The 21,001-nt window shown below is 42.7% G+C and overlaps 1 protein-coding gene across 1 annotated transcript in view; it reads left to right on the forward strand.

The window, feature by feature from the left end:
• Positions 1-8,082: 8,082 nt before the first annotated feature.
• TLCD4 (TLC domain containing 4) overlaps positions 8,083-21,001 on the forward strand; it is a 59,452-nt gene continuing 46,533 nt past the window's right edge. The window contains exon 1 of the mRNA XM_007468121.1: positions 8,083-8,157. The gene's annotated coding sequence lies outside the window, so the exon portion shown is untranslated. The remainder of the gene's footprint in view (positions 8,158-21,001) is intronic.

The following is a 21,001-nucleotide window of genomic DNA, read 5'->3' on the forward strand; positions in this document are numbered from 1 at the left end:
TCCCTGTATTTGATTTCTAATCTCATAGCCTTGTGGTCAGAAAAGATGCTTGATATGATTTCAATTTTCTTAAATTTACTGAGGCTTGATTTGTGACTGAAGATGTAATCTATCCTGGAGAATGTTTTGTGTGCACTTGAGAAGAAAGTGTAATCTGCTGTTTTTGGATGGAATGTTTTATAAATATCAATTAAATCTATCTGGTCTATTTTGTCATTTAAAGCTTGTGTTTCCTTATTAATTTTCTGTTTGGATGATCTGTCCACTGGTGTAAGTGAGGTGTTAAAGTCCTCCACTATTATTGTGTCACTGTCGATTTCCTATTTTATAGCTGTTAGCAGTTTCCTTATGTATTGAGGTGCTCCTACGTTGAGTGCATATATATTTATAATTGTTATATCTTCTTCTTGGATTGATCCCTTGATCATTATGTAGTGTCCTTACTTGTGTCTTGTAACATTCTTTATTTTAAAGTCTATTTTTTCTGATATGAGTATTGCTACTCCAGCTTTCTTTTGATTTCCATTTGCATGGAATATCCTTTTCCATCCCCTCACTTTCAGTCTGTATGTGTCCCTAGGTCTAAAGTGGATCTTTTGTAGATAGCATATATATGGGTCTTGTTTTTGTATCCATTCAGTGAGCCTGTGTCTTTTGGTTGGAGCATTTAATCCATTCCTGTTTAAGGTAATTATCGATATGTATGCTCTTATTACCATTTTCTTAATTGTTTTGGGTTTGTTTTTGTTGGTCCTTTTCTTCTCTTGTGTTTCCCACTTAGAGAAGTTCCTTTAGAATTTGTTGTAGAGCTGTTTTGGTGGTGCTGAATTCTCTTAGCTTTTGCCTGTCTGTAAAGCTTTTGATTTCTCCATCGAATCTGAATGAGATACTTGTCCTCACGGTGAGACACAGCAACCCCCCACTTCTGCAGTAGGCCCTCCAACACTAGCAGGTAGGTCTGGTTCAGTCTCCTATGGGGTCATTGCTCCTTCCCCTGGGTCCAGATGTGCACACTTTATGTGTGCCCTCCAAGAGTGGAGTTTCTGTTTCCCCCAGTCCTGTTGAAGTCCTGCAATCAAATCCTGCTAGCTTTCAAAGTTTGATTATCTAAGAATTCCTCCTCCCATTGCCGGACCCCCAGGTTGGGAAGCCTGATGTGGGGCTCAGAACCTTCACTCCAGTTGTGGCCTTCTGTGGTATAAGTGTTCTCCACTTTGTGAGTCACCCACCCAGCAGTTATGGGATTTGATTTTATTGTGCTTGAACTCCTCCTACCGTCTCATTGTGGCTTCTCCTTTGTCTTTGGATGTGGGTATCTTCTTTGGTGAGTTCCAGTGTCCTCCTATCGATGATTGTTCAGCAGTTAGTTGTGATTCCAGTGCTCTTGCAAGAGGGAGTGAGAGCACGTCCTTCTACTCCACCATCTTGACCAATCCCCCATAACTCTCATTCTTGATGCTTCTAACTGCTCATACAGAGTGCCTAAAACAGGAACTTCAGTTAGTGATGAACAGGATTTAAATCTTGGGTTGTTTACAGTAATACTATCACATGAATGATAGTCATGATGACATTAGGAGATCAATTTGATTGGGACATATAAGGGAGATAATATGTTTGTATATTAAAACAATACTGTCATGGAAATTGCTAAGAAATTTTTTCTTTTTGGTTACTTTTAAGATAGTTCATATGACCAGTGCATATGAACACATGACTAGTGAAGGAGTTGAATCATATCACTACAAAAATTTGATTCTTTTGGAACTGAATATATGTGGCAGAGGATGGGGCTAGGGTAGGAGATGTTTATACTAAGGAATATTTCTAAATTTTAAAATTGTATTTAACTATCAACTTTATTTTTTTTAATTTGTTCATAGGATGAAGATAGGGAACATACCTGTTCTGATTTTTATCATAATGATATATGGGTTCTTCATATTTCAAAACAGCAAGCATGAATTTTAATATGTTGATAAACAGTAACACTCTAATGTTATCCAGTTAAGGTCTATCTGCCTTGTTAACAAAATGTGCTATAGAACTTGAAGAAAGACATAGCTTCATAAATTTCCCATTTTTTCTCAAAGTGATAATGGGCAGATTCCAATCTAAAGAGAATGTAGTGGGAAGTGAATGCTCCAAAGTCAGAGAATAGTGAGAAAGTAAAATAACAATCTGTGTATGAGATGAGGTTGGTTAGTTTTAATTTGCTTATATTTATGAATGAGGGCCATTTATAATGTGTAAGGGTCATTTTTATATTTCTTTTTCTGTCACTTTTCTGTTAAGGTCTTCTTTTCTTTTTTATTTTTGAGTGGCAGAATTTTTTCTTCTTGATTTCTAGAAGCTTCTTATACATTAAGGAGGTTAGCCCTTTATCTGTGATTTGAGTACCACATTTTTTTTCCCTAGTTTGTAATTTGTGTTTCAACTTTGCTTATGTTATTGTTATTAGTTTTTGCCTTGGAGTAGTTTCTGATTTTTAATTCGTTACATTTATTAATATTTTATGGCTTCTAGATTTTGAGTCACAGTTAGAAAGGCCTTCCTATTCCAAGGTAAGAAAAGAATTCACCTATATTTTCTTAGAGTATATTTGTGTGTGTTCACAGTATATATTTAAATATTTGACCCATTTGGAATTTATCCTAGTATACAATATGAGATATAGATTTAAATTAATTTTTTCCAGATGTTATGCATTTATTAAAAAGTCTGTTTTATACCACTGGTTTGAGATGCCCCTAATTTGGGTCTATTTCTGGACTTTTTATTCAATTCCATTAGTCTCTCTATTCCTATGGCTTATCCAAAAGTATTTCATTATTGAGGTTCTGTAGTATTTTTTAATACATAGGAAGCTATTCTTCCTTTTCAAAAGAGTTTTTCTGTGATTCTTGCTTGTTTATTTTTCCATAGGAACTTTAGAATCAGCTTGTCCTATTCCAAAAAATAGTATTTTCATTGACATTGCAATAAATTTAAAAATTAAAATTTAGGGAGAATTGACATACATTGACTTTTCCTATTTAACAACATGGTCTATCTTTTCATTGTTTGAGTCTACTTTGGGTCCTGTAGGAGTGTTTTAAAGGTTTTCTCATATAAGTTTTTCATATTTATATTGTTATTCGTATTGTTAAATTTATTCCTAGGCACTTTATAGTTTTTGCTGCAGTTGTAAGTGGAAGCTTTTCTTTCTTTTATTTTGTAAGGGGGTATTGTGTGTGTGTGTGTGTGTGTTTGTGTGTGTGTGTGTGTGTGTGTATACAAATATATATGTGTATTTATATATGTATATATACACACATGTACACAGTTATATGTATACATATATATCTATATATATCAGATTTCCACAAATTAATTTTATATCCTGCTCCCATACTTAATTTTCTATTGTTTATATATTTTTTCAGTTTATTTTCTTGGGTTTTCCAAGTATATAATCATAATCTACAAATATTAACAACTTTATAATCTTTTTTCCCAGTGGTTATTGTCTTTACTTTTTCTCTTTCACTAGTACCCTTGACTGATGCTTCCAGTACCACTGTATTAGCAGTGGGAGAGTTGCCATCCCCCTTGTCTTCCTCTTTTTTTTTTTTCTTCCTCTTGATCTGAGCAGGAATCCTTCAGTGTTTCCCCGTTAATCTTGAAACTGGCTTTGAATCTTAGAATTAATTTCTAGTCAGACATTACTACCTTACCTTTTCGGGAAAACTGAAAATTTGGTCCAACAGTAAGGTCTATAAATGTCCAACAGTAAGAGATTGGTTAAATACATTATGGTGCACCCACTGAATGGAACAGTCTGAGCAATTACACAATAATATGTACTGTTTTAATTCGTTTTGTTGTTTAAAAAACCCTAAAGTATATGCAAGTATGCATGGAAAAGTATCTGGAAGGATATTCAACAAACTGATCTAAAATTTATAAACATATACGTAAACTAGTGATTGTTAACATCGATTTAATTTGTAAAAAAATTTTTTAATTTATGAAAATATTTTGGCACAATTAAAAAAATAAGTTAGAAATTTAAGAAAAATAGATCCATGTTCTTCCCCTTCCTCTGTTTTGGGTCCCTTTCCGTTACTTAATTTTTTTAATCACTTATTCTTTGCTGAGTAGCACTAAAATGATAGTGACAAAGGGGTTTACAAGATATAAGCCACAAGAAAGAAGAGGACTGGAGAAAAGTACACAGCAGATGGGAGATCTCAGTAAATTTTGGAAGCCAGAAGTTGGATGGAGTAGAGATGCAGTTATACCTCGGTATCTTTGGGGGATTGGTTCCAGGACCTCCTTTGGATATCACAATCCATGGATGCTCAAGTTCCTTACATAAAATGGTGAAGTCCAGTCTGCCCTCTTTATGACCGGGTTCCACATCCACAGAAATGGCAGGCCGACTGTAACTGACTTGGCAAAGTGGGAGAGGGGCTAACCTAAGTGCTTGGAGGAGACTTAGCATTTGGAGGCGCACTGCATGGTGGAAGGCAGGTTGAGGAATAAACCTGAAGGAGGGGGATTGACCAAAGTGTTGTTTACAAAAAAGCTCTTGGACCACTGGTCCTCCCCCCCCACCTCATACAGCCAGCCTGCACTCATGCACTCCACCCTGACTGTACCACTACCAACACAATCTTTCTGTGAAGTATGAAATTTCTTTTCTGGAGAAAGGAGTTTATATTTTGATGGAGAGTTCCCATAACAAAAGAGCTAATCAGAGAATGGGAAAGAAAAATATGCTTGAAATAGAAACTTTAGAAGGTTGGAAGATAAAGTTAAGTAATTCTCCTGGTCCAGAAGTTCTCAGTCTTGGCATGACTGACATTTGGGGCTGGAAATTCTTTGTCGTGGGAGGCTGTCCTGTGCATTGTAACATGCTTAGCAGCCTCCCTGGCCTTTACTCACTAGATGCCAGTGCATGCCCCTTTTTCCTGTGGTGGCCACCAAAAATATCACTAGACATTGCCAAATGGCCGGGGTGGGGAGAATCAACTCTCCCTCCCCCCAGTTTATTTATTTATTTATTTATTTTATTTATTCATTGGCTGCGTTGGGTCTTTGCTGCTGCGGGCAGGCTTTCTCTAGTTGCGGTGAGCGGGGGCTACTCTTCGTTGCGGTGTGCAGGCTTCTCATTGCGGTGGCTTCTCTTGCTGTGGGGCACAGGCTCTAGGCACACAGGCTTCAGTAGTTGTGGCATGCGGGCTCCAGGGCACAGGCTCAGTAGCTGTGGCGCACAGGCTTAGTTGCTCCGCAGCATGTGGGATCTTCCTGGACCAGGTCTCGAACCTGTGTCCCCTGCATTGGCAGGCGGATTCTTAACCACTGCGCCACCAGGGAAGTCCCCCATCTCTGTCTTAGACAGTAGAAAAGAAAGATGCAGAGATGATCAATCAGATAAAAGGACAATAAATCTAGAGGATAATATTGAAGTCCCAACATCCTAGTAACAAGAGCTCACAAAGAGAGAACAAGAAAATGGGAGGGAGGAAATTAGCAAAGAAATAATAAAAGAAAATAATTGCAGATAAGATCAAAAGAACCCCTGTGTATCCAGCACAATCAATGAAAAAAGAACCATTCTAAGGTACATCAGTGTGAACTTTTAGACTACTAGAGATAATGGGACGATTCTAGAAGGAAAAATAGGTCAGATACAGAGGAATGGGAACTAGAAAGGTATTAGACATTGCAGTGGCAACACTGGAAGTAAAAGACAGTGGAACAATGCTTTTAAAATGCTGAGGGAAAATGATCTTCAGTTTATCCAAATTATCAATCAAGGATGAGAATAGAATAAAGACATTTTCAGACAGTCAAGCCCTCTAAAAGTTTATCTTCTATGCACCCCTTCTGAGTAAGCTACTGGAGTCTGTGCTTTAGCAAAGTAAAAGAATAAATGAAAAATCACGTGTTTGGGCATTAGAAGATATTATTGATGGGCATTTGATAGTTACATTGAAGCATCTGGATAAAATTCAGGTTAGGTACATTTTTTTTTAAGTGAAAAAATAAAGCAATTTTTAACTCCAGAGAGAACAGGAGATTTTCAAGAAGAGCGTTATCATGGTAACTTACTTGATTCAGCAACACTCTATATTTGTATTGTCAAGATGGTACAACCCTAATTGCTGACTTGAACGAGAGTTGGGATGTGGCTATGTCAGAAGGAAGGGTGAGGGCAAAGTGGGTGGTGGTGTGTATAAAAGAGCTAAATACTCAAATACCATGACAAGAAGTCAATAAATAATGTCTAAACCTGAAAATCAAGAAACATTGGTATAAGTTTATCATTTAGGAAATGAAGAACACCTAGCAGGGTTATGGGGAACTGGGGTGAAGCTAGGTGGGGGAGAAGTTGGTCAGGGGACTGATGGGACTCCTGGGTATTTTTTGTTAAAAGCCTTTAAGAACCTCTTGAATTTTCACTTACCTGTATTACTTTCATTAAAAATAAAAATACAGACAAAAGTAAGACATATATATTAAGGGAAGAAAATAAGAAAACCAGGGATCGAACCAGTGTCCCCTGCATTGGCAGGTGGATTCCTAACCACCTCGCCACCAGGGAAGCCCCTGGAAGAGGTAGTCTTGATGCAGATTCCTGAGATAATGTGTGTAATCTGTACTTGCAGGGCTGATCCCACTGATGTGCACCTACAACCATCCTGTTCGTGGATAGTTATGAAATACCTGTGTGAGTGCATAGACAGGTATGGGGCAAACCAAAGTTGTCAAGGACTATGCACACTGTGAAGCGACTGTGATGGGACAGGTTGTTGTCAAAGGGCATTGGTACCCTGGTATGTCCTGAGAATCTTGGGGAGAAAAAGGGGAACATGCACTTGGGGGCCTGCAAGATCTTCCTCCCTGCTTGACTACAGGGCAGGTTTTTGTCACTGTAGCTTGGAATAGGTTTTGTCTTTTCTAAGTCAGTCTGAAGTCCATTTGCCAAGACACTTCAGAGATGTCTGTGAATTATTATCCCCATTATAGAGATGAAGAAATTGAACCTCAGTGAGGTTCTTTCTAAAAAAAGTATTTGTGATTTTTTTTTTTTTTTTGCAAATTATAACAGCCTAAATATATTTCTTCATTATTTTGTTTTATTCAGAACAATTCTATCGTTTTGATCCAGGACACCCGGAAGTTTTTGAGGCCGTATTTAACAGGTCAGAAGAGCTACTATTTAACGGCAAACTTTATGCACTGGGCAACTTGGAATTCTCAGCCAGCACCCAAAAAATTCCAAATCCTACTTCCCCACCCTGACGGCAGAGGGGCTCCGCGTGTAGGTGGTGTTTTTCAGGGATTCCGGAGGAGGCTGCTCCAAAAGAACTTGACTCTTCCACACACGCCCCCTACCCAGTTTGGAACGCATCTGCAGCCCCAAACCAAAAACTGCGAGGAACTCTGGCTAAGAGAACCGTGGCAGGAAAAATCAGCAATTGCCCTTTCACCTCCTTTCTGATAATCAAACCATGCGCTTCATTAACCAGAATTTGGGCATCTAAGGAAAAATGTAAACTCATAATCTGAAAAGAATTTTGGTTACGTGGCTAGCCCAGGTACTGACCGCTGCGGAAGTGGACTCAGACCATTGTCCCACTTGCTAGTTTTGTTACTTGCTTTGGAAAGCCGAGGAACCTTACGCTCTGTCCCTGGCGAGGTGTGCTCTTCCAGGATCCCACCGCAGCCCGCCTCTGGTGTTCCCGGTTTTTAACCCTTTCCGGGACCCAAGTTGCAGCACCCGAAGGCCTGCCCTACCGCCGGCTCGGGGCCCCGGGCCCCGCCCACTTTGGCCTGGGGTCGGAGCCTACTGGAGCCGGAGCGGGAGCCTGAGCCCGAGCGCCGCGGCCCCTTTAAGGAGCCGCTCTGCGGTAACCCGAGCCCGCAGTCCAGGCTGGCGCGGCGGCCGCGGCGGTAGCAGTATCCTCCGCGGCTATTCCTCCCTGCGGCTCGGAGCCCGCGGCTCCCCTGGCTCCCCTGGCTCCCAAAGAGCATCTCGCGGGGCGGCTCTGGCCGGCGCCAGCCCTCGGGCCGGGCCGGATGACGAGGCGACTGTAACCACTCGCCGCCCTCTCCCGGCCCGGCGCACCGCTGCCCGCGCGCGAGTCGCCCCGGGACCCGGCACAGGTGACGCCGTTTGGAGAGGGTTCGGGAGGAGGGCGGGCTCGCTTTGCCCCGTGGCTCTCCTGCGCCGCCGAGCGCAGCCCGCTGGCAGGGGCGCCGCGGCTTCCCGCCCCCGGCCTAGCGCGGCCGAGGGCTCCGGCGCCTGGAGGCTGGGTGGGCGTCCCCGGCGCGGGAGGCGGCCCGGGGCTCCGCGGAGGGCTCCAGCAGGTGTGTGCTGCCGGCTCAGCATCCTCCTAGCCCGGCGGGCTCCGGCGCAGCTCTGGGCGCAGATGGTGTCCCGAGGCCCGCGGCCCCAGCGCTGCCCAGACGCCCAGCGTTCCACTCGCGTTTCCCGGGCTGTGTGATTCGGGCTGCTGGGGCTGCCTGGGGGTGCCTGCCGGGTCTCAGCTCAAAGGGATGGGTGCTTTGGGCATTCAGGGAAAGCTTTCTTGTTAGAGGCCGGTACAGGATCAGGTGCATCAAGTGGGTAAGTCTCCCCCTCTTCTCCCTCCCCACTACTAAATAAAACAAGAAGCTTTTATTTACGCTTGCAGTTCTCAAGTGGGTCCCATTTTTAGCTACCGAGTGCTGAAGAGTCTAGTGGGAGAGGGACTGGGCGCAGAGTCAGAGGGACAAATTGGTTTCTGTTTCCATCTCTACCACTGTATACCCGAGCAAGTTTATTGAACTAAGTACCTCGGTTTACCCAGCCATGAAATGGGATCCGTAATGCTAGCATTTTCCTATCACCCTCCGTGAAAGCGCTTTGAGTTGTCTAAGTTCATTAAAGGTTCACTGTTGCTGGCCAGTATTTTCTTAGTTGTACACATATGAGTGTGAATGTGGTGCACATTTTTATATGAAATTATAAAATTATTCTTAAAGAGTGATCTTTGATAATGTTTAAATGAATCTGATTCCAGTTTGGGGACAAGTTGGAAGAGTCTGTGTGGATGTTAGGAGTTGATGTGTAGTAGGAAAAAAAACCTGTCACTTTAGTAAAATCTTTACCCATTCATAAACGGTGTTGAGAAAAATGGATCTTAGATTGTGTATTTTAAGTGAGATACTGCTGTGTGAGCCCAGGGTATAGTTTGGAATGCAGTTTCATCTTTGTGTAGCCAGTTACGGTAATACGGTAGAATTAATGCCAGTCCCCTTTTAAGTGTACTATATGTGAAGTAGAGGATTTTTCCCTTGTTTATCTTGCCCTTAAATTGTCTGGGTGAAACTAAGTTAGAAAAGTGGACTCCTGCAACACTAGAAAATTTGAAAGATTGGCTTGAGGAACCATGGATTTTAGTTTATTTGCCATCCTCCTTCCTCTGCCATTAGGTGATCCTGAGGATAATATATTTTGAGGATGCCTTTTTTTCCCTACCCCTGCAGCTCCCTTTTGTCACATTACCTCCCTCCAGAGTTTGAATCCTTACTGTGTGATCTTGCATGAGTTTTACCTATCTAGGGTGGATGCCTCACACCCAGCTGCTCAGTCAGTCATGATTTTTTACACTATTAACTTTCTGTTCCTGTTCCTTTCACTCTAATCCTTCTTTACCTTGTTGGAAAGAAGAATGGCTTCTTGCGACTCAATCTGTATACTTCGAGGTGCCTAGGAATGGCAGTGGTCAAGGGGCTGAAACTTTATAGTAAGTTCCAAAGAAGGAAGCCTTCTACATAGACCCTAGGGTATGGATGCAAGAGTTGGCCTATCTTTTCCTTCATTTTTCTGAAATCTCCATCGGAGAGAGATTCATTTGATTAGCAAGGTAAAGAGAGGCCTCCGGAGCAGGGAGCCATCAGAAATTTAACTCAGTGCTAGATTGGTTAAGAGTTTTCCCAGCTAGGAGTGGGGAAGGAGGAAGAAGCGACTTGGGTGGGACTGGAGGGCCTGTCCTCCCAATAACCAGGTGACCAGAGAGGTGCTAAAGGAGCCCTGGATTCCTGGCTGGGAAATGGGAAAAGGGCCGGGTCGCAGAGAGGGAGTGGTGGGGCTGCGAGGAGAATTCTAGAATGTGCCCTAGATGTGACTTGCCCTTTTTCCCTTTCCCTTTGAGAGTGTTTCTCGCCCTTCAGAGCCTAGCACAGCTGTCCTGCAGTTCTCAGACCTGTTCACTCTCTCCCTTGGTGCTCTAACCGATGCCCCACGTTTATGTTCCTCCCTCAAAGCTGGCCTTCCGTGTGAGAGAAGAAACTGAGCAGTTTGCTTCATAAGAGACTTTCAGACCTCATTGTCTCCCCACTCCCTTCTTGTCGAACTGATGTCCCACATCCTGCAGATTAAGGACTCATTTAGCTTTGTTATCTCTTGGAAGATTAAAAAGTGGGATACTCAGTTTGACTGAGAAAAGTAAACTGAACGGTCTACAGGAAGATACAGAAAACGAGTTTTTCTGTCGAGGAAGATAATGCATGAATTGTCTGGGTGAGAATTGTGAGCGATTGGACGCGGGAGGGCAGGACTGGGGGTGGAGCTGTGCTGGACAGCTTTCGCCCTTGTCCTTGAGAGAGGAAAGGATGCCCCCATGCTCCTACGATCACCTCGTTGTGCCTTCTCTCCTTCCATTTGCCTTGTGAGAGGTAGAAGAGAGAGCAACATGGCGGTGGAGTAGCCATCTGTTCTCAAGGATGGCAGACAGGCTTTAGGGATGAGCTCCTTTCACCTGGCGTTGGTATCAGGCACTGGATGTATTACATCAGGGAACGCATTACATCAGGAAAGTGAAGTTAATTTTGTAAGAAAATCTAAGGTGTTTCAAGAGCGACTTTGGTGATGTTTTTTCGTTGGAGATGAAAGGTAGCAAAGAAATGGAGTCGTGCTGCTCTGGGTTTGTTATTCATAGTGAGACAGTTGGAGGTGCTGTGAGCAGATCCTGAAAAGAGGGCTAAGGATAGCAAGTGTGTGTGTGTGTGTGTGTGTGTGTGTGTGTGTGTGTGTGTGTGTGTGTTTGCTCAGAACATTGGTCTGTTCAAGGAGAGGGCAGTCCTGTGGCTACATGAGAAGGAGCTTGTGAGTCACTCTAAAAGGCCAAGGTTTGTGCAGACAGCCGATGAAGGAGACAGCTGGCAGTCTATTCAGAGCTTGAGCCGGCACGGGGAAAGGAGTCGCTGAGCAGCGGGCCCAGTAGCAAGGGGGAAGTCTGACTAGATGGAGAAAGACTTGTTTCAGGCATTTCTGGATGACAACACAGTACAATTTTCACATTGACTCAGGGTACAAGTAAGTGTATGTGTATCTGAAACAGGTTTCATGAAACAATATGTACCCTTACTGTGTATTGTTTCTATTTTCATTTCTATTTCTACTCTATTTCTGTTTCTGTTCTGTGTTCTGAAAAACTCATCAACTATTAATGGGTCACAGTCCACTCTTTGGAAACCATTTGTCTGCTGGATGGAAAAACAGGTTGCAGTGGAGCAGCCTGGGTCTTGGGGTTGGAGATGCTGGAGGAAGTGGGGGGTGCTTAGAGTGGTTGGGAGATCCCTGGACCCCTGTCGGTGGAGACAGGGGGGAGTGTGGGAGCTCATCTGGTGTCTGGAGGGTGAAGGACTCACGTTAGTGAAAGGCAGCTGGATGGGCAGGTGCAAAAATAGAACTTCCTACCAGTTCTGTCCACTTCAAAGCAAAACAGTTGGTTTTGAGGGAAAAGGAGGCGTGGAAGGAGTAAGCTTGGATTTGAAAGTAGTATCTTTAAAGCAGTAGATTTTTCTCTGTAGGTTAAATAAGAAGATAAATGGATCCAGAACGAATTGGCTGATAGATTTAGGTCACTTTGATCAGCTGGGTAGGGAGCAAAGGGCATCACCGTGCAGAGTGGGTGGGTAGGCAGCACACGTCTCCCCTTCCAGCTTTGAGAAGTTCTTGCAAAAGAAGCGGATGGATGTGTTGTTTCAAAACCCCATTTGCTGATCAAACTCCTTAGGAAGTTGGCTGCTTGCCTCACAGTGAATTGGAAAAGTATCCTCATTACATTTTATAAAAGGGTTTATCAAGACTTCTTTAGACATCTATTTCAAGATCTACAGTCAAACTGGAATCATCATTCATAGTCTTTGGGATTGCCAGAAAAGCTTCTTGGAGAAATAGGTGAGACAGCATCCAGCATCCTTGAGCTAATTCCACTAGCTGTGCCCTGGATGTTAATCAAGGGCAGAATCTATCTGTAGGCCTTTGATTTCCTTTTTATAATAATTAACATCTGACTCCAATACCTAACACCCTCACCAGTGGACAAATACAACAAAGCCGGGAGGAAAACGTACACAGGTATCAGAGATCACCTGGGTTGCTTGGTTACTGCTTGCTTTTATCATCCACATTCTGACCTAGTTGGATCCTTCCTTTGACCCATCCCTGCCTTGTCTGATTTTCTTAGTTGGTATATTTTCAGTGTCTGACTTCGCTGCTCCTCCGCTGTCTGCTAATCTATCTGATGCTTTCAATCCTGGTTTCTCTGACATCATCGCTGAGCTCCAGACGTATAGTCTCCACCTGACTGTTCCCATGGAGCCCAGGCTTGGAGCCTCCGTTGGATCCCGGCCTGGGCTGTGTTGGTGTCCACTGTGACATGGCCGCTTTAGAAATAACTGGTACATTGGTAGATTTATACATCGGTTTTGATTTAACTTTAAAATTTTGGGGACATGGAGAAACTGTCTTGGTCAAGTTTAATTTAATTATCTTTCTTCAAATAGGCTTTAAAAAACCTTTAAAAAGTACATTTTGAAGGCACAGAAAACTTCTCTTTGTTTGGCACATGTTTATTTAGTGGAAGAGGAGGAAGGAGGAATTTTCATTTGATAAAAAAATTTAGAACAAATGAAAAACCGCCCTTTACAGAGTGTTTCATTTTAGGGATATAATTCCCCAAACTAGTCTTTCTCAATTAACATGTTTTGTTCTAATACATGTAAAAATATTGAGCCAATTATGAATTTAAATGCTTTTTAATTTGTTATATGCTGTTTTAAGGGCTTATAAATTCTATAGCTATGTTCCGATGGAGAAAGATTCTTTGCCTTTTCATATTTTAACAACCTGTATGAGTGTTACTGAACACATCAATTTCTTCCACGCTTTGTGCAGAAATCCAGGACAAGATAAAGTCGATAGGGAGGAAAGCCAAGCTGTGGGAAGGGGAGGCCTGGCTGCTTGGAGCAAAGGCAGCATGTTTGGAGTATCCCAGTTGAGTCTCTCGGAACAAACCCTTAAGACATTAGGCATTTTGAGGATTTGAGAATGCATTATAGCCTCAAGTCTCTAAGTGTTTCCTTCAGTGTTTTTTATTTTTAACTTACAAAAGTGACACTTGTACATTATAAGAAACATTACAGACAGTCAGTGTTCAAGAGAATGAAAGTTCACTTCTTCCCCTTCCCCCAGCTCCCACCTCCCGTGGCTTCACCCCCAACCTCAACCAGTTAGCAGTTTGGGGGGTATAGCTCTTCAGACCTTCTTTCTGTACAAATGCCAGAGCGTGCCAAGCTATGTATTTATGACAAATTTGTCGTTTCGCAGCCTACTTTTTTCCTACGTGGTAGTATGTGATGGACATTTCTTCTGTATCCTCTTGTTCATTTCAGTGTCGGTGTAACTTGGGATAGTGTGCCTGTACCAATATATTTAAGCATTTCCCTAGCACTGCACCTTAAGGTTGCTTCTGATAACTAATGCTATAGTTAACACTCTTGTACGTGCATCCTTTCACACTCATGTGAACTTGTTTTGAGGATAAAAGATAAAATCATTAGTATACTGTGTATTTCATAGTTCAGGTAACATAGTGCTATCAAAATGTACCTATTCTGCCATTTAATTCCCCCCAATATTTTTTTAGCAGTAAGCGCACAGCACTGGACACTGTAGGGATTTTAAAGTGGGTCAATGCACAGCCCTTGCTTACAAGAGCTCTCTCTCTCGAGTAGGGGGATTAGGCATACACACTGAGTATAATATCTTTACTTTTATTTTTACCCCACCTTGTTCCAAAAAAGATTAGGGAAGGCTTGCAAAGATGCGTACGTATGACAAGATAAAGTAAACTTAGGATAAAAAAGAAAACTAAGTCAAAGGAAAATAAGATGGAGGTACGAGGGCGAGTGTACTTTGAAGTGGCCTCTTCCTGGAAGTTCTGGCCACCAGCTTTCCAGCGGCCAAGGAAAAGAGGCACACGATCCAGAACAAGCTTCAAGGTGTCCAGAAGAGAAGCCCAATTGCAGAAGCGCATCTAGTCCTGATTCTAGGAGGTGAAACAAATGTCTCCTTTGGATTTGCATCAAGAAAATGCTGCATTTGCAGTGGCCAGCCTTCTCAACCACATTCCTGGTATTGTAGTACAGTCAAACCTAGTGACCTTGCTTTATGATGCATTTCATATCACGTTCCCCAGTTCTGGCCAGGGGTGTCATGCCTTGGCACTGAGCAGTGAAGGGTCATTAGGATGAGGTGTAAGTTCATGGGTTTAATCCAGAAATAGCTTTAAGAGGATGCGTGACCAATGAAAACAGCAATGTGATATCGTTCCTGGATAACTTTTTTCTACAAGGTAGTAGAGAATATATAATTTTAGTGGAATTTCTGTGAGTAGAACCCATTTGCCCAAGAATACTAGGCTTGCAACTTAAAAAGCAAGAAGTGAAGATGTTTTTGATGGCGTTAATGCATTCGAACCATAACAAAGATTGAACAAAAGCTTTTCCTTTAAAATAAAGAAGAGCAAAGCTCTGCACTTGATCCACGTAGGAAGGATGGTAATCTTCACATTGATCAGCTCCACAAGTTAGAAAGGTCAGAGCCATCATTCCAAGAAGCCTTGAGAGCATCACCAGGCTTAAAATTGTTAATAGGTTATAGAATGAGTATTTCTGGGGTTAGGGGGTCTACAAGCTGGGGCCGCTTGACCCTGTTTTGTAAAGCTGGGGAAAGTTCAACTTTCCTGAGCCACCTGGATCTGAGCCTGTATAACCCCATTCACTTAAGTCTGGCCTTAGGAACATTGCCCCAGAGCAGTTCTTTATTACCAAGTCTATGGGCGAAGCTTAGGTATTTGACAGGACTTAACCCTGTATTTAAACATGACGTTTGTAATAAATGTTAAACTTGAGGTCACCTGAAGCCACATCGGATGTGTTTTGTGCATCATCACCTCTCTGGCTTGTGAAATGGTTCACTGCATTTAGATTTTTTGGCTACCTGATAGTGTCAAACCAGATACAGAGTCAGATAAGTACCATGTTTATTGGAAAATAGTGCAGTTGGAATCAGTGTGAGGCAACAGCAGTCTTATGGGAGGAGGTCAGAAGAGAAACCACTCTCAGAGTACCCCGCGTAGGATTTTAAGTTGCTCTTAGGTAACAGGATAGAAGTCCACTTAGAGAATTTAGTAACTGCTTGGCTGTCTTCTCATTTAAGCCACCAAATTTCCCATTTGGGTCATAGGTGTAGACAAGCTTCAGGGCCCCTAGGCCAAAGGTTAAAAGGAGGCGGAAATGATCATATTGCTTAAGATACAGAACACCCTATCCCTGTGTGACTTGGTGCCATCGGAGAGTTAGGTGTAACATTTCCCCGTTAGGAAATGTGTTAGGAAAGGGTGGTAATAATAAACGATATCCTTTATGGAGTGGTGTTTGGATCTATTGCCAAACGACAAACCACCCCAGCACCTAGTGGCTTAAGACAATTTCTCATGATTCTGTGGGTGGCTGGGCAGTTACTCTGCTGGTGATAGGCTCACTTGCTCATGTGTCTGCATTCAGCTGGGGGGTCAGTGGGGCTGGACGGTCCAGGATGGCTTACCACCATGGCTGGCAGTTGGTATTGAGTGTTGCCTGTCAGCTGGGCAGCCTCAGTTCTCCATGTGGCCTCTCATCCTACAGTAGGCTAGACAGGCTTCTTTACACGGCAGTTTCAGGGCAGTGCTCTAAGAGGGTGAAAGGCAGATGCTGCAGGGTCTTTTGCTGTGGATGGTAGGATGGCAGTGTCACATTGCAAAGGAATATATGGTCATTAAATGATCTACCACAATTAGCTGGATGTGCCAGGCACTGTGCTAGGTGTATTTAACTTGTCTCATTTAAGCCACATAACCGTCTTGCACCATTGGCGTTCTTATCTCCATTTTGTAGAACTTGCAGGTCAAGAGGTCATATTCCTCTTGAGCAAAAGACCACTTGAAGAATACTGGGACTAGAACTGGATTCTAGCTTGCTCTCTCTAGCCAAATGGAATTTGGCTTAAGAACTCAGCAGGTGGGAGAAATTTACTCCATTGTTCTTCAGCCCCTCTAACCCATTTAATGCACTCTCCTGTTTCCTGTGGGGAGCAAGCAAAAGAGAGAAATAGGGGGCAGGCAGGCAGAGCCCTGCCTCAGTCACTTCCTTGCAACCTGAAGACTTTCTCAGGGGTAATCAGATCGATGATTTGGAGGTGGGAAGACCTCCCTGTCTCCTTAGGTTCCGACTTCCTAGGTTGCTGGGCAGGTGTCCCAGTGATTCCTTTAAAAAAAAAAAAAAAGAACAAAACATAGTTGCCCTATTATAAATTGTGTTATTTTAAGTTTATAATAATTTTAAAAAAAAACATAGTTGCAAAAATCTTGCTCTGTCCAGCTTTTCCTTGATTTCATAGTGTTGGCAGAAAGCCAAGAGATGTCCCTAGCCGAGAGGCTCCTTCTGTGATCCCTCCAGGAAAGGAAGAGCAGAAATATGGAAATAAGTAAATCAGAAGCTGGTAGAGGTTGAATGCAGAACCTCTTGCCTCTACCGGAGTCCCCCAGGTGATGTGGTGTCGCCTGGTCCCTACTTCAGCTTCAGAGCCCCTCACTCACACGGACCCTGTCTGAGGCTCAGGGAGTGTGTTGTATTTGAAATGTTGAGTTCCTTAAAGATGGGCTCTCAAATTACATAAACTTCCAGCACCTTACTTTTTATTTGTGTCAGATACTGTATTAGTGTGACCTTCTGATTACAATTGTCTTCTGGCTTAAGGCATTCTGGTTTATCCCAAATCCAGTGGCTGTGGTTGGAGCTCATAGGTTTAAAAAACAAAGACTTCTTTATGAAAGTTTTGAGTGGAGTGAGATGCTAAGAAGCAACATTTACCAAGTAAATAAAATGTACCGTCTGTGCTTTGAGCCTTAAGACCCTAGAAAATGAACTTTTTTTTTTCTTTTTTTTGCCTGCCTTGGGTCTTTGTTGCTGCGTGCGGGCTTTCTCTAGTTGCGGAGAGTGGGGGCTACTGTTCGTTGTGGTGCGCGGGCTTCTCATTGCGGTGGCTTCTCTTGTTGCGGAGCATGGGCTCCAGGGCTTAGTAGTTGTGGCGCATGGGCTTCAGTAATTGTGGCACGCGGGATCTAGAGCGCAGGCTCAGTAGTTGTGGCACACGGGCTTAGTTGCTCCGTGGCATGTGGGACCTTTCCCGACCAGGGATTGAACCCACGTCCCCTGCATTGGCAGGCAGATTCTTAACCACTGCGCCACCAGGGAAGTCTGAAAATGAGCTCTTGAATTTCCTAAGGGGAGAATTCTTCAGTGCGTTGGGAGCTGGGAAAGAAGGGCTTTTTTCATTACAGCCACACTTCTTGTTAGGCATTATAAAAACAAATTCCAAGCCAGGAGTCAGTGTAAAATGAAATAAAAAATTTAAAATAAGAACAACAAAAACGTTGACACGACAGATTAACTATATTAGATTTCATTTGATTTATTTTTAAGTTAATAGCTAGAACATGTAAAACATATCAGTAAATGTAAGCTAGGAGAATAAGAATAAAAGTTTTGTTAAGATTCTAATTAAAAATACCTATAATAAGAGGGAGAATTGATCAAGTGTGGTAGGCAATTAAGGCAAAACATTATTTCTTGAAAGAGCAGGAATTCTCAGGGAGGGTTTAAGGAGATGGGATAACCCCTCACCCCTGTTTTGTCAGAACCTCTTGGTGGGGACTCTGGGCTATGTGAAAAATATATGTCAAGAAACCTTATCCCCCCACCCCCTGCCCAGAAAACAAACTATAGAAAGGAGACTTACAGAATCTTCTTGACTGGTAGGAATAAGCAGAACATATACTGAGAAAATATTGTGTGATGCAGGAGGGGTTGGGGGAAGCTTTGGGATATGAACATTTTAAAACCACTGAATTAGAGAGATCAGAGATTCCTAGAAGGCATTTAGCATAGGATGTAAAGAGACAGGATTATGAGAGATAAAAGGGAAATCTTGTATAAGGAGATAGGTAGCAATATGAGCTAACTGTCAAAACAGTTCTCTGAGTTGTGGTACGAGATGGGGCCACCCCAGAGGCCCTGAGTGAGGGTGTTTCTTGCTGGGGGTGGATGACTCTCCAGAGGCCCTGAGTGAGGGTGTTTCTTGCTGGGGGTGGATGACTCTTACAGCCCGTTTAGGGAACAGAGTTCGCTCCTTCCTGTCCTAACACACTGTGATTGTAATTACTACGTAGAATTGTGGGGAAAATAAAGGCCAGTTAGAAATGACTATTTAGCCTTAAATGTTTCATTCTTTGTTATCATCAAACAATCGATAATCCAAAAAAAATTGTTTCAGGGGAGTATCCATCGCCAAGGTCTGTAACAGGCGGAATCAAACAGTTTAACTTGAATTCTGTTATATGCTCTTGGAAGAGAAAGGGTTGAAAGTATGGGAAAAATATAAAGGACACCCTTATTCAGAGTTTAGGATCTTAACTGACAGGGAAGAACCATGGAGAAATCTTTTCTATAGTAATGAGCAATTCCTTGTTGAATCTTAAGTAACATCATATCACCGAGAGAGGGAGTGTAACTTAATCATATTAATGTAGGGTTCCTTGGCCTTTCCGGGTTTAGACTTCATTTCTTTCCATTTGCTTCAGTTTAAAAAGCAGCACCATGAATACTGGAGGATTTATAGAAGGTAGGTTGACATTTATGCGGCTGGCTTCCTTTAGACTCTTCCACCCTAATGCTAATGGTTCTTGAACTTGATGCTCAGAAAAGAAAAAGAGGTGGAATTCTCCTAGCTTTTTTTCATATAGCTTTCAACGCAGAATTAACAGCAACAATGAAAAATAAAAACGGTGACTGCAGATAGCTGAAAACTTTGCACACATTTGATTAGATGCTTAAATTTTTACATGAATGAAAATTCAGAAGTGGGTAGTATGATGAGTTATTCTTTACTAAGGGGTTTTAACGTCTCTGGTTCATTATTGACATTTCGTGAGCATTGAGAAAGATGATTGCGGTGTCCCACCCGTATGAAAATGCAAATAAAACCAGAATGGGTGGGGAGCAGGTATTTTTCTGGTAGGGTTTTTGTTTGTTTGGTCTGGTAAATATCTCATTTTCTGTAGTCACGTGTTCATTTACAAATGATTTACAGTTTGCTAGTAGAGACTTTTTAAAAACTTTTACGTGTTAGGGCTGCTGACATGGTAGATAAGTTCAATAAATAAGTACATCTGTAATTGATGAGAGTATGAAAATACAGTGCAAATTACAGTTAAATGTACACATGAAGTCTTTGAACATATATCACACGTTGTAAGGAGTTTGGCATAGACAAACCAAATATCATACTGCTGTGGTCTGAATGTTTGTGACCCCCCCCACCACCAAAATTTATGTGTTGAAATCCTAACCCTCGAAGTGGTGTTACTGGTAGGTGGGGCCTTTGTGGGTGATTAGATCATGAGGGTGGAGTCCCCATGAATGGGATTAGTGCTCTTGTAAAAGAGATGCCACAGAGCTTCCTTGCCCTTTCGGCCATGTGAAGTCTGTGACCTGGAAGAGGGCCCTCACCCAACCATGCTGGTATAATGATCTCGAACTTCCAGCCTCCAGAACGATGGGCAATAAATTTATGATGTTTATAAGCCACTCAGTCTGTGGTATTGTGTTACAGCAGCACAAACGGAGTAAGGCACACACTCAATATTATTTCATTTATAACATTGGTGCTCTTAGCTTTTGGATATTTGGAGATGAGAATCCTTTTGCAGTGAATATGTGTTCATACTGTACTACTAGGGTTGCCAATTTAGAAAATTTTTCTTTCCAGTGTTCTGATTATACTGGTAAAATGAGGGACCTGTGACTGATCAGGTACTAGCAGAATAGAAAGCACATGTAAGAATACGAATGTCTGTTGTTATCATTATTATATTTTATAGACATTTATTGAGCACATGCTGTGTGGCAGGCACTGTGTTAGGTATGGGGACACCATGGTGGGGGGGAAATGTTTGTGTTTCCCACCCTCATGGGGCTCACATTCCACTGGGTGAAGGAGATGTTCATTTAAATTGCAGCTGTAAAGGAGAGGTACATGATGCCATGTGAGCAGACTGGGGTGGGGGTGGGGGATTGCTCCCAGAAGGCTTCCCTGAGGAAGTGATGATTGACCTGAGAGCTGAGGGGGCCTGAGCGTTACAGTGGGGGATGGAGGGGCGGGGTGGGAGTCGGGGGATAGCTTATGCAGAGGCCTTGTAGAGGGAGGGAACATGGCATCTTTAAGGGTCAGAAAGGCCACATTAGCTGGGGTGCAGCAAGCGAGGGCAAGTGCCACTTGAGGCTGGGGAGAGCAGGGCCCTCATCAGAGGACTGGGCAACCAGTGAAGGCTTAAGTTGGGGGTAGCTGAGGAGGTGACATGACCCGAGACAGCTTTTAGAGCCGATTCCCTTGGAGTCCTCCAGTCTGTTCTCCACACTAAGGAGACCAGTTTGGAGACAATTCAGAAAAGTGGTGGTAGCAGCTTGAGAAAAATGGATGTTTTTGAAAGCTGTTTAAGAAGGGGAAGGATATGGTGGCTTAGTAGGAGGGTGCAGAAAGCAAGTTTTGGGGGATGGCTTCTAGGTTTCTGGCTGTCAA

The sequence above is a fragment of the Lipotes vexillifer genome, unplaced genomic scaffold, assembly GCF_000442215.2.
Source record: "Lipotes vexillifer unplaced genomic scaffold, Lipotes_vexillifer_v1.1 scaffold905, whole genome shotgun sequence".
In the NCBI taxonomy this organism is placed as follows: domain Eukaryota; kingdom Metazoa; phylum Chordata; class Mammalia; order Artiodactyla; family Lipotidae; genus Lipotes; species Lipotes vexillifer.